The sequence below is a fragment of the Elephantulus edwardii genome, unplaced genomic scaffold, assembly GCF_000299155.1.
Source record: "Elephantulus edwardii isolate Elephantulus edwardi_28Jun2011 unplaced genomic scaffold, EleEdw1.0 scaffold00182, whole genome shotgun sequence".
NCBI classification, from domain to species: Eukaryota; Metazoa; Chordata; class Mammalia; order Macroscelidea; family Macroscelididae; genus Elephantulus; species Elephantulus edwardii.
Genome location: NW_006399932.1, coordinates 1924417 through 1939386, shown reverse-complemented (window position 1 = coordinate 1939386; position 14970 = coordinate 1924417).

Here is a 14970-nt window from a genome sequence, read left to right as displayed (position 1 = left end):
AGAGGAAGAAGATGAGGATTAAAACTCATTTATCTTGACTATTTTATGTAGACCCTTGAATAAAACATGGGAACAACAACAACAACAAAAGTCACCCATTTGAACCCATGAGGTCTCCATACATTGAAATCCACTCAATGGCAAGTGGTGGAGATGGCAGGTGTATATAAATTCAATTTTACATAGTTCCAAACTGTTTTCCAAAGTGACCGTCAATTTAGAATTCTGCCAGCTGTGTATGAGAGTCGCTATCAGTCCTTAGCCTCACTGACACTTTTATCATCAGGCCGCTTTAATTTTTAAAATCATTTAACAAAATTTTTGACAATTTGTTCTATAACACCTCGTCATCTCGGAGAAATTAAGTCAGGTTCATGTTGAGAATGGCAAATATGGGTTCATGCGTGACCGTGCTGTCCCTCAACCCTAACATACACACAGAGCACTAGAGACCTGCCTTCAAAGCCACCTTCTCCCTAAGTTCTCTTCAGTCCCCAACCACAGTGATCTCTCTACCTGTTACATTTTGCTTTGGATTTTTGTCAAAATTGTGTTTGTCACACGCCCTGAAAGTATGTTTACATGTGTGGGCAAAGTTAGATGACTTGTTTATTTTGAGGTCTTCCAGGTCTTCTAGAATGAGATGAACATATTTACTTCTGGTACTAAGAACGTCTATAACCCAAGATTAAATCCAAGGTAATTCTTTGTTCTCAGAAATCCTCATTGTTGGCATCTTTTCAAATTTTTAAGACTTTGATCTGACCTTGGCTTTTCATCCTGAGTGAAATTAATTTTTTAAAATTTATTTTGAGTGAAATTTGCAAATCATATTGGACTTTTACTCAAGCATTCACAGACATTTTGTTTTGGAACTAATTACAATTGATCTATGTAATTAATTTTCTGTTAACCATTCAGCCAACTTGTTCTGAGCACCAGCTATGAGCCTGGCACTGTTCTAGGTCCTGTGGATCAAGCAGTGAACAAGAGCAACCGAAAATCTAGTTGGTTGAGATTTCTTTAAGTAAAATATTTAATGTATTTATTAAATAAAAATGAAATAAATATATTAAATATTTTCTCTTCTTTAGAGGGCAAATTTAAGAGGGAAATAAATACTGCCAAAAATAAAACAGGGAGGGGCAAAGGAAAGTTCGGGGTGGTCAAAGTACAATTTGAAACAGCAAAAACAATGTACACAAACTTTGTAAATAAACCAGTACAAAATAAAAATTTTATTTAAGAAAAGTCCTCATAGAAAATACATTTCATCAAAGATCAGAAGAAGGTGAGGGAGAGACCTAAGGTGTCAAACTGAGTAAAAAGACAAAAATGGGAATCTGGGAGAAAACTTTCAAACAAAAAGAATTGCAAAGAGGTCAGTGTAGATAAAGCAGAGCAGGTAATGAGGGGAAGAGAATGAGCTGAGGTTGGGGATGGAGTTGGCCAAGGACCTCAATGACCAGTGTGAAGAATGTTCACTTTTCTTCCTAGTGAGGTGGCATATTATTGAAAATTTTTGAGCAAAAGTGTTGCATGATCTGACCTATTTCGAAGAGTAAATTCTTTCTCCCCATATAGGCAATAAACTCAGGTGGGACAAGAGCACAAACAAGAAGACCGGAGGGAGGGACTGCAATGGTCCAAGTAGGTGATGATGGTGCCTGAGAAAGGGATGTGGGACCACAGAAGGTGAGAAATCACAGCACGCTGAGTATCTTTTAAATAGTCTCTAGAAAGTAAATCCTCCAGGAAGACAAATAGATTAAATTCCAAATTCTATCATTGTCAGGGCTTTTGGTTTTTATATTTATCTTTATGAACTCGTGAAAAAAATTCTAGGAAAAACAGAATTTTGAGAACACCGAAAATGCATCTGAAAATGAAAAGGAAATGTAGTTTCCATTGTGATTTACCTTTTAATTAGAAACACCATACAGATATTGGTTCAAATTTCCACTCAGAATATGTCCAAAACAATGAACATGCCTTCTCTACAGGAGAATCCTCTTTACGTTACCTTTCCCTCAGGGTTCCTGCTTCTCTCTTTGCATATTTCTCAGAATATCCTGAAGCTGGAGGCATGCATGAATTTTGAGTCATTTTATTGTCTCCAGTACCTCTGACAGCCAGGAAACCAGCTGGTTGGCCACACTGAGACTTTTCTTTCAGGCTAGGACACAGGCCAGGAACAGGTTGTGGAATTTTCAGCTAAGAGAGGGCAGATTGCTGGAGTTTGGTCAAGAGAACAGATGTGCATTATGGGCCAATCTGACCACTGAGAAACATTTCTCTGTACCTTTTAAAGGTGCACAATTGCCTGGTTAAGCCAAGTCAATTTGACACACATTACCTTGTTCATAAACAGAGAGAGAAAGAGAGAACCTTTCCTCCCTAAGGGTGATCAAATGGTAGGAGAAGAAGCCAAGTAACTCAGAAATGGTTCAGCACAGCTTTGGGAAACAAATGTCCATGGAAAGGGCCCAACAGTATATTAATGGCCTGGACATTACCACACCCATGCCAGAAGCAAGAAGCTATTGATCATCTGTTCACTCTTCATTTCAGGGCACAACAGGAGTATTTCTATAAGAGGAAAAACTTTCCTTTACTCTTAAAGATGATGCCCTCTCCTAAAAGTCTTTCAATCACTCAACAAGGATCTACTGAACACTTTTTCTTCATAATACTATCTGCTACTTTTTGTGGTATTGGAGAAGAGTACTGAATATCTCATGGAATGCCAAAAGAACAAACAAGTATGTCATTGAAAAAGTGCAGCCAGACTGCTCCTTGGAGGCAAAGCTGGCAAAGCTGCATCTTTCGCACTTTGGACAGGTGAGTCTATTTCTTGAAAAGAACATGCTTGGAACATCATGCTTGGAATAATGGAGGGGAAGACCTCTATTGAGATAGATTGACAGGGTGACTTCAGCAATGGACTCTAGTGTGACAGAGATGATGAGGATGGTACAGGATAGAACAGAGTTCAGAGCAGCTATCCATAGGGTCGCCATGAGTTGTACTCAACAGCACTTACTAACAAAAACTTCTAGGAATTTAAAGAAATTTTAAGAAGGTTGGAAATATGTTTATCCTTGAGAAACATAAAATGTATCTGGAGAAATTAAATTTCCATTAAGTGTAACAGTCAATGTAAAAAAAAAAAAGATGTTAGGCAAAAGCAAAGAATGACTACATAAAATAAAAAAATGGAATATGACTACATCAACACATAATTGCCAATGACATTATTCTGTAACTGCCAAGCCACTGAGAATAATGGCCCAGTCAAGTAGACAACATTAATCATCACAGCCAGTGTTACTCTTGCCTTGGCATTTGTTACTGACTATACTGGTAACATGCAAAATAATTGGAGAGTGGATTTTTTTCTTTTTAAATATTGTCACAATGTGAAATGTGGGAAATAAGAAAATAAATGAGGACTATGTGTCTGACTTACTATATGGGAGAATGTTCCATGATATGTTGAAGAGACAAAACAAAAAAATCCCAGGGTTATTCAAAAGGTAATACAAAAAGAAGAAAGTTGTTGGTAGATATCTAGAAACACAAGATTGACTTCCAGGTCACTACACAACTTTAGAATGCAAGGAAAGCATGGTAAAACTGTGATGTATTCCTTGTGTTATAGAAATAAAATGTTAATACTCAGTAATTTCTGGAAATTGCATATTTTTAAGGACCAATAATAATGAAGGACGAAGTCCAAGCAACACTGAAGTCAATGGAGGGAAAGAAAAAGGATCCTTGAATTGAGTACCAAGTGAAATGTTTCAAGAAGCAGATTCAGCCCTGACTATGTTCATTGGTCTCTGCCAAGAAATTTGGACAACTGACTTAAAGAAATCTGCATTTGTATCTATTCCCAAAAAATATAATCCATCAGAATGAGGACATTATTGAACAATAACATTAATACCACAATCAAGTAAAACAATGATGAAGATTGTTCCAAACAACTGTTGGAGTACAATGTCAAACAACTACCATAAGTTCAAATTGGATTCAGAAGAGGTCATGGAACAAGGGATATCATTGCTGGCATCAGATGGACTGTAGTTAAAATCAATGAATACTAGAAAGATGTTTACTTATGTTTTATTGATTATGCAAAGGCTTTTGACTACATGAACCACAATTAGTTATAGACATCGTGAAGAATGAGAATTCCAGAACACTTGTGCCAATGTGGAATCTGTACATAGACAAAGAAACAGTAGTTCAAACAAAATGACAGTTTAAAATCAGAAAAGGTGTGTGTCAGGGTTGTATTCTTTCACCACACCTATTGAGTATGTATGCCAAGCAAGTAACTCAAGAAACTGGAACAAATGAAAAAGAATGTGGTAGAGGGCTTGGACGAAGATTCATCAACCTGCCCCATGCAGTGACACAATTTGCTTGCTGAAAGTGAAGAGGACTTGAACGTGAAACACTTACGGAATAAGATTTTAAAACCCCCAAAACTATAATCCTCAGTATAGATTACACCTTAATGGAAAGAAAACAAAAATCCTCACAACTGGACCAATTAACAACCAAATGGAGAGAAGAATGAAATTGTCCATAATTTCCATTTATATGAACCTGCAATCAATAAGCATGGAAGTAGTTGTTAAGAAATAAAACACCCAGGAGGTGTAAGTTATTTTATTTTTTTAATTGAGATTTTAATGGAAGTTTATAGACTGGATTTCCATTCATTCAGGCTTCCTGCATCTTGCACAATTTTATCTATCTTAACATCTTTTATCTTATTTATGTATTTTGTTACCATTTCTAGACCAAACAACCACCACTCTGATCTTTTGTCTTTTATTTAATACCTAAATAAAAAAAAATTTGTAAAGAGAAAAAAATTAAAACTCATTCATTTAATTTTTTTTAAAAAATCAAAATTCCAATTTTTACTTTTATGGATATGAGCCATTCCAACGACTTCTTCATGTGATGTAGATGAAGCTTTTCCCTGTATAGATATTCAGTTGTTTCAGCATCATTTGTTGAAAAACCTATTCTTTTCTGATTGGATTGCTTTGTCTTTGTTTAAACTCAATTAACTGTATACATGTGGATTTAGCTTATTGGTTTTTAAAAACTGCAATATTAAACTTTTAATCCACTAAATGTAAAAATTTAAGATGGATGCTAATTTAGAAATATCAAGGCAGGAAATGCATCTGGGTCATACTTTAAATGAAGGCATTCCAATATCGTCACAGATGTGTGTGTGTGTGTATCTGTCTGTCTGTGTCCATCCTCACCAGATCCCACGTTCTCAGAGGGCAGAGGCTGAGCGCCCTCAGTTAGAATTGTCTGCACAGCACTTACCACATATTAGACTTCAATGCATGGTAACTGAATAACTAAAGAGTAAGTGAATGAATAAAGCTATCTTTGCATAGTGCCACCATGTAGAAAGGGGGGAAATATGGAGTTCTCGTGCTAACCCAAAGCCTATGCCTCTTGGGCAGTTTTAATTCAACAGTGAGTGCACGGGAGAAAGATGGGTAATCTTCTCTTACATGATTTACAGGCTCAGAAAATTCACTGGAGGGTCAACTATGAGTGAGTCAGTTCTGCCTCAACAATGGGAATGATGACCAAAAAAACCCGGAAATTTCATGGATATTGTCATGAATATTGCATTTCTTTGCAAATATTTACACATCACAGTAACCATCATCACTAAGCAGGTGTTCCCTCTGATAAAGCAGACATTGTGGAATAGTCCGAACCCCCTAGAAGGCAGCTGGTGGTAAAGTTGGTGGAATAGAACCAGGTTGTACTTTCTGCCCTTCGGTGAGAAGACCTCCACTACTTGTCCTCTCTGTGCCTCTATTTTCCCGAGCCTTATTTTTTTTTTAGCATTTCTGTGAGGCACCAGTGAAGTCAGAATCAGATCTGTCAACATTTTTCCTAGAACTCAAATCCCTTTCTGATTTCAAATCTCCACATCTCTACGAAGGAATACAATTACTGTTGGCAATACTGCTGGCTGCTAATTCACCATCCTCAGCCTACACATTTCATTACTGAGCAGGACTGGATTATAAGCCAAATGGTCTGTTTGGACCTGATGGCTGTCTTCTGAGCCATGCTTGGGGTGGGGACCTGGGGGAAGCCACCCCCTGGTTGAGAGTGGGCGAAGAAGGCTACAGCTCCCCACAAGAAATCAGCTGCAGGGCTCCACTGTGCCGAGGCCCACAGGGTCCACACAATATTGGCTTTACCATCTCCCAGAGGCCACCCTCCTTCTCCATGCAGTCAGCACTGAACTATAAAAGGAGAAATGGCTAAAGGAGCAAAAAGGATCCCAATAAGAGAAAATGTCTGAAACATTGTATGTGACTAATTGTTCTTGCTGTTGTATACTGTTTTCCAGTTGTAATCAACTCATAGCTAAATGTCCAATGGGTTTTCTCCTCCATCCCTCATGAATTTTCAGAGGCAGTAAATCACATGGGATTAGATTGTCCACATTTCTCCTGCGAAGCAGCTGGTGGATTCGAACAGCTTGCTTTTGCTTTGTCAGTGCAACTTCTTAGCACTAAGTCATCAGAGCTCTCTGGCCAATTAAAATTAATTGTTATTATTATGATGATGATGAGAGCAGGGGAGCTGGAGAATGAGAAACTCCCATTTTTAACAGGAGTTAGAATGAAGCCTTGCCACTGGGCTGGCCACAGGGGCCCATCTTCCCCCTCTGCTGCTTCCAGAATGCCAGCCAACATCGACCCATGTGACCATGCCTCTATCCAAGACAATTTTAATTAATTTTGTGCGTGAAATTTGGTGGGATGCAGTGCCAAATGTTTAACTGAAATCAAGATGCAAACTTCCCTCCATTTATTCGTTTTGTAAACGCTGTCAAAAATAAAACAAGAGCCATTAAGCTTGTCTGGCAGTGTTTGCCTTGCATGCCCAGGGCTCTTCACTGTTCCTGCCCACCCCCCATGCTCTGTTTGTATGGCTCCCTCCAGCTCCCCAATATTCATTCTGTTCTAGTTCCTGGTCCCCTGGGCAGGCCCAGCACACAGCCGGCTCTAGTGATTGTGCCAAGTCTAAAATCCCTTTTAGAGTCTTATTTTATTTAAAGAGCACCCCATTAATGGGTTTAATGGCCTTTCAATCACTTAGTGTGCATTGTCAATGAGGGAGAATCGATTTTCCGAGAATTCTTACCCTGGGAGGAAAACAAACAGCCTTTTCTTCTCATTGCAGTTTGGCCAACGAGCAGATGAGGCAGAACCTGCTGAATCCTGAACTCAGCTTTCCTCGTAACTGAGCATCATAGGAGCGGCTCCCGCAGCAACACACCAGTTCCTTCCTGTTCCTCTTCAGCAACCCGCTGAGCTGTGGGGACACTTTGCACATGGACTTTGCTCACACAGAAAACCCGCTCCTGGTTTTGTGCCACTCTGATGGAGTAGTCTGTAGGGAGTTGCGTTGCTAACACAGAGGCCATGCATCTCAAGTGGTTCAAAAGCACCAGGGGCTCCATAGGAGGGCAATCTTCTCCAGTTGGCGATTTACAGCCCCGGAAACCCAATGAAGTGTAACTTTTAAAAACTTATTTATACACACATATACAGAGATATTGGACGGAGGAATGGCATCCACTTCCATAATAGCCTTGCCTCCGGAAACCCTATGAACCTGGAGAGAATATGAAAGGCACCCAAACGTCGAGGACTCTCCTTCATAGGGTCGCTATGAGTCGCCTGCAACTCGATGGCACTAAACAACAACAACAACATACAGAGATAAAGAACATGGAAGTGACTTACCAACAATCTCATGATTTCTAAGCTATAATAATGATGAAATTGCTGGCACTAATTGAAGACCTTCTGTGTCAAATACTAGACCAAGTGCTTGATTATTTTTTTTTTTTTAATTTATAACATTTTTCAATCCTATCCAGAAAAAAGAAAGCTCTGGTGGTTCAGTGGTAAGGAATTGTGCTGCCAACCCAAAGGTATGCAGTTCATATCCACCAGCTGCTCTAAGGGAGACAGATGGGCAATCTCCTTCCATATGATTTACTGCCTCTGAAATCCTCCTCAAGGGTCAGCTATGGGTCGGTTCCCACTTGATGGTACACAACTACAACATCCAAAAACCCTGCTCTCAATTCTGGCTTGTATTGACCACATGGAGATCAGAGTGGACACATGCTCCATAGAGTTTTCAATGGCTGATTTTTTTTAAAAGCAGATCACCAGGCCTTCTTACTGCACCACTTAAGAGTAAGCTCAGACCTCAAACCTTTTTGTTTTCAGCCAAACGTTTGCAGCACTCCAGGACTCCTAATCCTAAAAAAGGTAAATATTCTTTTTTAGATCTTTCAAAGAAATATTCTTTTTTAGATCTTTCTGCTAAAGCAAACTGAGACTCCAAGATATTAAAAAAAACTTGCCTAAGTTTACCAGCCCTATAAATTGGAACTAGCATTTGGCATAGAGGCAGAAACTTTTACTAACCCAATGGTTGATGGTTCAAGTCTATTGTCTACCCCATAGGCGAAAGATGGGCAGTCTCCTTGAAGATTTACAACCTCAGGAACCCAATGGAGGGTGGCTATGAGAGAACTGACTTGACAGAAGTGGGTCAGTATTTGACCCAGCAGGAGCCTGGTTCTGCAGCTCTGCTTGCAATGCCATGATCTGACCTCAAGATGCACATTCTTCCCACTACATCCTCTATTCCCACAACACCACTCTCTGGAAGCCTTTTGGAAAAGAGCCTGTAAGTTTTCCTGAAACGACAGTTATAGACAAACCCTGGAGAATTCAGGCATTGTCTCCTGGCCATCTCTTAACAACCTGCTGCCCTCAACTGGAATCTCATTTGCATTTGTCCTTCTGCGGTAGTTTCCAATTCCCAGGCAGGCTGCAATTTAACTGTAAAATTTGCCTTAACTAGGCAGCTGTCTGCTGCAGGCAGGCACCAGGTGCGACTCCCAGTAGGCTCTCCCAGTAAGCATGCCAGCCTCCGTAAAGCAATACAAAGTCACCTCCAAGGAATTAGATGTCGCTTGGAAGAGGCACATGCTGCCATGCCCACTTGTTGTCAGCTCAGAGCAGTTCAAGAGGTACCAGTCATGACTCAGTTACTCCCAGAACTTACTTCTCTCCTGAAAGCTCCTCTGTCATTTGTGGAAGCCAGTACAGGGAAGATCAACACATATCTGGGGTGGAAGGTGCCACTTAGGATGGAATCTTGGAAGTGAGGGTTTAACTGGCAGTTAGAACAAGGGACTCCAGCATCCAATGGGCAAGTTAATACCACTCTCCAGGTTTCCTTGAGCTCCTATTGTGCTTGGAGCATTATGCATGGGGATACAAAGATGAAAGCTCAGACTGACATGACCCTACAATTTAAACATGTATATAAAGTGCCGAGTACAGTTAAGAATGGTTAAACATGTTATAACCAACGAGGTTCAAAGACCTCTGCCTAAAGTCATTACCTGAAATTGAGAGGATAGATGAGATTATTGGGAGAAGATCGGGGGGGGGGGGGTAATAAGATTTTTGCAGAGTTCTGAATCTATGATCTGAGGAAATGGCAAACCTGCCTTAGGAAAAGTGACAGAGAAGAGGGTAAGGGCATAGAATGCCAGAAAGTACAGTGTTACAGGAAGGAGGGACTTGTGCAAACAAGTCCAGTGAGGCTGAGCTGATGGTACACAGCAAAGGTCAAGGGACCTGGTGACAAACCTTAGACACAATGTCCCTACAGAGCAACCAACAGACCAAAGAACACACAGGTGGTGAAGAAAGTAACTCAGGAGTATAAACTGTGTGGAGGTGTTTAAAAATGGAGAAGCTGCAAGGAGATAGCAAGGCTGAAAGAAGTGCTTGGGAGGGTGGGAGAAAGTCAAGCATGTTTAGCAGAAAGGGGGACACACGTTCCTGATGGAGTGAGATGGTGTGGTAGGCAGGATGGGTCAAGGCCCCAGGAGAACAAATTCACTTTGGGATGGTGGAGATACACCTTAGAGACAGGAAGAATGGGAAGTGGGAAGAAATGATGCAAGTATTTGGAAATGGAAAGGGAGATTTTGAAAGTTTACAGGCTTGCTTGGTTTATATATATAAAATCTTCGTAAATGGACAGTTTCACCACAACAGTACGAGGACTATCCTAAAATGGCCATCTTCTAAAGAAAGATGCTGGGGATACGGGGCAAAATTCACTACACTCATATTTACCAAGTGGATTTTCATATTCATCTTTGGTAATAAAAATTATAATTATAGTAAAATTAGTTCTTCGACCTTCCTGTCTTTGTTTATCTTTGGGGATTTTTTTATAACTTTTATCCCAAGAGGATTTGTTTCCTCTTATTATCATTAACTCTAGAGTCTGTTATGACTAATTATCCAGTCTGGAGCTTATCTGGGTCTTTCTCTTCCTCCCCTACTCTGACTCCGGGCTTCTTGGCCATTTCACTGCTCATTACTGCTTCTACCAGATATGGACGGGGGAGTAAGGAACGTTAAAACTTGAACCACTTAATTGTATTACTTATTTTGGGAATATAGCCAAATATTTTGGGAGCTATTAGCTCAAATGAGATTAAGGGCTATCTGAGGTTCCTAGTTATTTAATTATCCTTGAGTGGATACCACTACTTATAATTAACCCTAGAGTAAAAAAATTTAAAAAGTCTATGGGAGATCTGGACAGAGATCAGGTGGCCTAGTGGCAAGAAGCTGTGCTGCAATATTGAAGGTGTATGGTTTTGAGGCCACTAGCTACCCCACAGGAGAAGGATGGGCAATCTCTTCCCAGGTGACTAACAGCCTCTGCAAACCTACCAGAGGATAAACTCTGAGTTGGTTCCGACTCTATGGTAAACATTAGCAATGGAGATCTGGTGGATCTTAGAGGTAAGGAGTTGCTCTGTCAGTTCAAAGATACGCAGTTTGAAGCCATGTGCAGTTCCATGATGAAAGATAGGCAATCTCCTCCTGGGTGATTTACTGCCTTTGAAAACCAGCTGGAGGGTCAGCTATGAGTCAGTTCCTACGTGACGGTACACGACATGGGAGCGAAAGAGAAATGCTTGTAAAGATCCCACTAGAAGGGTTCTCTGAGTGAGTATCTCATGTACTTTCTCATTTGCGTCAAACCCATTTATGAGTTTGACCATCTCCTTACCCTTAACAGATCAGACTTAATGATCTGATAGGAACTTGCAGAACTCCTGTGACCTTAGCCTTTAGATTCCCTTCCAGGCTTGGAACTAGACCCATCCCTGGAAGATGAGCTTTCAGTCAAGCAATAGACAGACCTACAAAATTAATAATAACTCCAGAGAAGAAAATACTCATTGTATGATACAGTCAACCACACAAGAACAAAAGGGGAGCATTTGCCCACAAACAAACCTCAGAAGCAGGAAGCATCAAGGAAGAAGGAAATTGAAAATCCAGGGAGGAAGTAGAAAGAGTGGAGGGGATTGTTTATGAAATAAAACGTGTACAACTTATTGATGGAAAACCAATCTGTTCTATACGCTTTTACCTTACCTAAAATAAAAGTGAAAATAATAGCATTCATTATATTTAAAAAGAAAATTAAAATACTCCAATAAGTTGCAATATTGTACTATAATTATGCAAGGTTTTAACCACTGGGGGAGAAATTAGTAAAGTACAGAGTCTCTCTGTATTATTTCTTACAACTGTGTATGAATCTACAGTTATGTAAGATACAGCATTAACAAAAGAGCATTCTCAAGAATGTCTTATGTCTTACTGGCAGAACGCAAGACCACCTAACGATGATTTTCATGTATTCAAGACATCCACAAAAGTTAGAAATACAGACAATGACAGCTGTTGGCAAGGATGTGGAGAAGCTAGAACTTTCATATGATGCTAGTTAATGATGTCAAGCATACACTCATCTTATGATTTCTCTTGAATAAATATCAGCAATTCCACATCCTGGTGTTTACTCAGTAGTGATTAAAACACGTATCCACAAACAAGACTTGTATACAAATGTCAATAACTTCGTTCTTCATAAGACACCAAAACTAGAAGCAACCCGAACTGATTTTTACAAACCGAATAGTAAATTACAGCTCAGAAGAGGAAGAGCCTAGATGAGATGGATTGACACAATAAGTGGGGCAATGGAACTAGGTGTGTAGGAGTCAGGGAGACTGGCATAGGATAGGGGAGGTAGGGTTCAGAGCTGTTGTTTGTAGGGTTACTCTGAGTCACAGGTGACTCAACAGCACATAACAACAACACAACATGATCTATTCATAAAATGCAACATTGTTTTTAGGTCCTGTTGAGTCAACTCTAATTCATGGCAACCCTATGTACTTATTGCAGAATGTAGCTCTGTCTGATCCTGCACTGTCCTCGCAATCTCTGCTGGGCTGAAGTTCAGAGTTACAGTCACCATCAGTGACTGTACAGTTAGTGTCAATCCATCATGTTAAGGGCCTTCCTCTTTTTCACTGACCCTCTACTTTCCCAAGCATGATTCCCTTCTCAAAGGCCTGATACCTTCCTGATAAAGATCCAAAGTAGGTAAGATAAAATCTCACCATCCTTACCTCTAAGGAGCCATTTGGCTGCACTCTTTTCTAAGGTGAATTTATTTGTTCTCTTGGAAGGCCATGATATTTTCAATATTCTTTGCCAATAGCACAATTCAGAGGCATCAATTCTTCTGTCTTCTTTATTCATTGTCTGACTGACACATGAAGCAACTGAAAATACTATGGAACACTGTTCATGAAACAAGATTAAGATCGCTTTTTTATTTACAAAATAAATCAATTTTAAGAACAGAATGAGTGAAAGAACTCAGACACTAGAGTGTCACATATCCTGTGATTTCATTTACTTGAAATTCTAAAATAAGCAGTAATCCTCATCCCTGGTGGTATAGTCCAAAGCATGTTGCATTGCTAATCAGAAAGTTGAGTTCAAAGCCACCTCGAGACTTCTTGAGAGAAGGATGGCGCTCTCCTCTCATATAGTATATTTACAGCCTCAGAAACCTGATGGAGGGTTGCTATTAAATCAGAATTGACTCAATGACAGTGAGTTTTAGGGTTTATTTTGAGTAATTGCTGCTAACAAGTAGCAAGCAGATCTGTGGGGGACAATCTATGTATGAATGTACTGCAAAAAAACTCACAAAGGAACTTTTTAGGCTGGTAATTAACAAGATGAAAGTTCTCTTCTTGTTTTCAAGCTCCAGCAACAAGACTTTCACCATGGTACTTGTGCTACGACTCTGTTTCTAGTCTCTGAGAATGGGATCCTGACTTGTTCTTGCCAGCTGTTATATAACCTGACAGCCTGCTGTTGTTGTTTTCATGCACTGTCAAGTCAGAATCAATTCACAGCTCCCTATCCTGTGCCATCATCATCATCTCTGAAACACTAGAGCTCATTGCTTAAGTCACCATGTCAATCCATCTCATTCGAGTCTTCTTCTCCTCCAATGACCCTCCAGCTTTCCAAGCACAATGTCCCTTTCCACAGAATGTGAATTCCGTGTCCAAAATGTGAATGATGAAGCTTTGCCGTCTTTGCCTCCAGGGAGCACTGTGACAGCCTAGTGGCACCTCATTCCTGACCACTCTACACAGTCAGCCTGTCTGGTCTTCCATTCACCTGCAGCCAGGTTTCTATGAAGCCCCACTCTGCTCACTTTCAGGACTATACCCACAGCACCTCTGCAGGAGATCCTGGAAGTTAGACCCTTACCTACCTTTCCTAAGGTAGTAGCAATAGGATGACAATAACTGGACACATTGGAGAGAGTTTCTAAAAATCACTAATTAAAGATCTCCATAAAAGGGTAGGAGGAGAGGGAAATTTGGCCCCGTTTTTTCTGGCTTGCCTAGATGCTGATGCTATGACTAAGCAGATAGACAGATGAACAAAATTAAATTTGGAGCCAGGAGTTGAGCGGTATAGGTTTACACATGTTTAATATGAGTCAGGTAAAGATGTTAAACAGGTGGTAGCATTGCTCAAAAATGAGATCTGGGCTGGAGAGAGGAGTATGTGAGTCACCACCCAGTTAAGCACTAACTGAAGACATGGGTGTGGATAAAGTCAGGCAGATAGCAGATATGTGATGAGAGAAGAGAGATGAAAATCAAATCTGGGGAACAACATCTTAGAGACAGGCATGTTGTTATTGTTGCTGTTAGGTGCCATCAAGTACAATGTGACTCATAATGGTCCTATGAACTACAGATCAGAACTCTTTCCTATCTCATGCTATCCTTATCATTTCCACAGCCTCGAGCCCGTTGCTGCAGTCACTGTGACAGTCCATCTTGTTGGGAGTCTCCTTTCACTGACCCTCAACTTTTCCGAGCATGATTTCCCTTTCTAAGTGATAGCCTCTCCTAACAACATGCCCAAAGTATGTCAGATGAAGCTTTGTCATCCTTGCTTCTAATGATCACTCTAGTTGCACTTTCTCCACAATATGTCTGCTTGTTCTTTTGATGATAGTCCACGAGATATTCAATACTCTTCTCTAATACCACAGTTTCAAGGCATCAATTCTTCTATCATCCTCTTTCAATGACCAGCATTCAGATGCATAGCAGGTGATTGGAAAGACCATGGCTTGAAACAGGCACATCTTTGTTTTTAAGCTGACATCATTGCTCTTCAGAATTTTGGAGAGGAAAGACAGCAGTCTTTCCAAATGGTTTCTATCTCCTGACCTCCTGACGGCTGGTACTAAGGGTGTTGATTGTTCTTCCAAACAAAATGAAATCACTGACAACTTAAATTCTTTCTCCATCTATCATGATGTTGTGTATTGGTCCAGTGGTAAGGATTTTTGTTTTCTTAATGTTGAGATGTAATCCATACTGAAGACTTTAGTCCTTGATCTTCTACAGCAAGTGCCGCAAGTCTTCCTCACTTT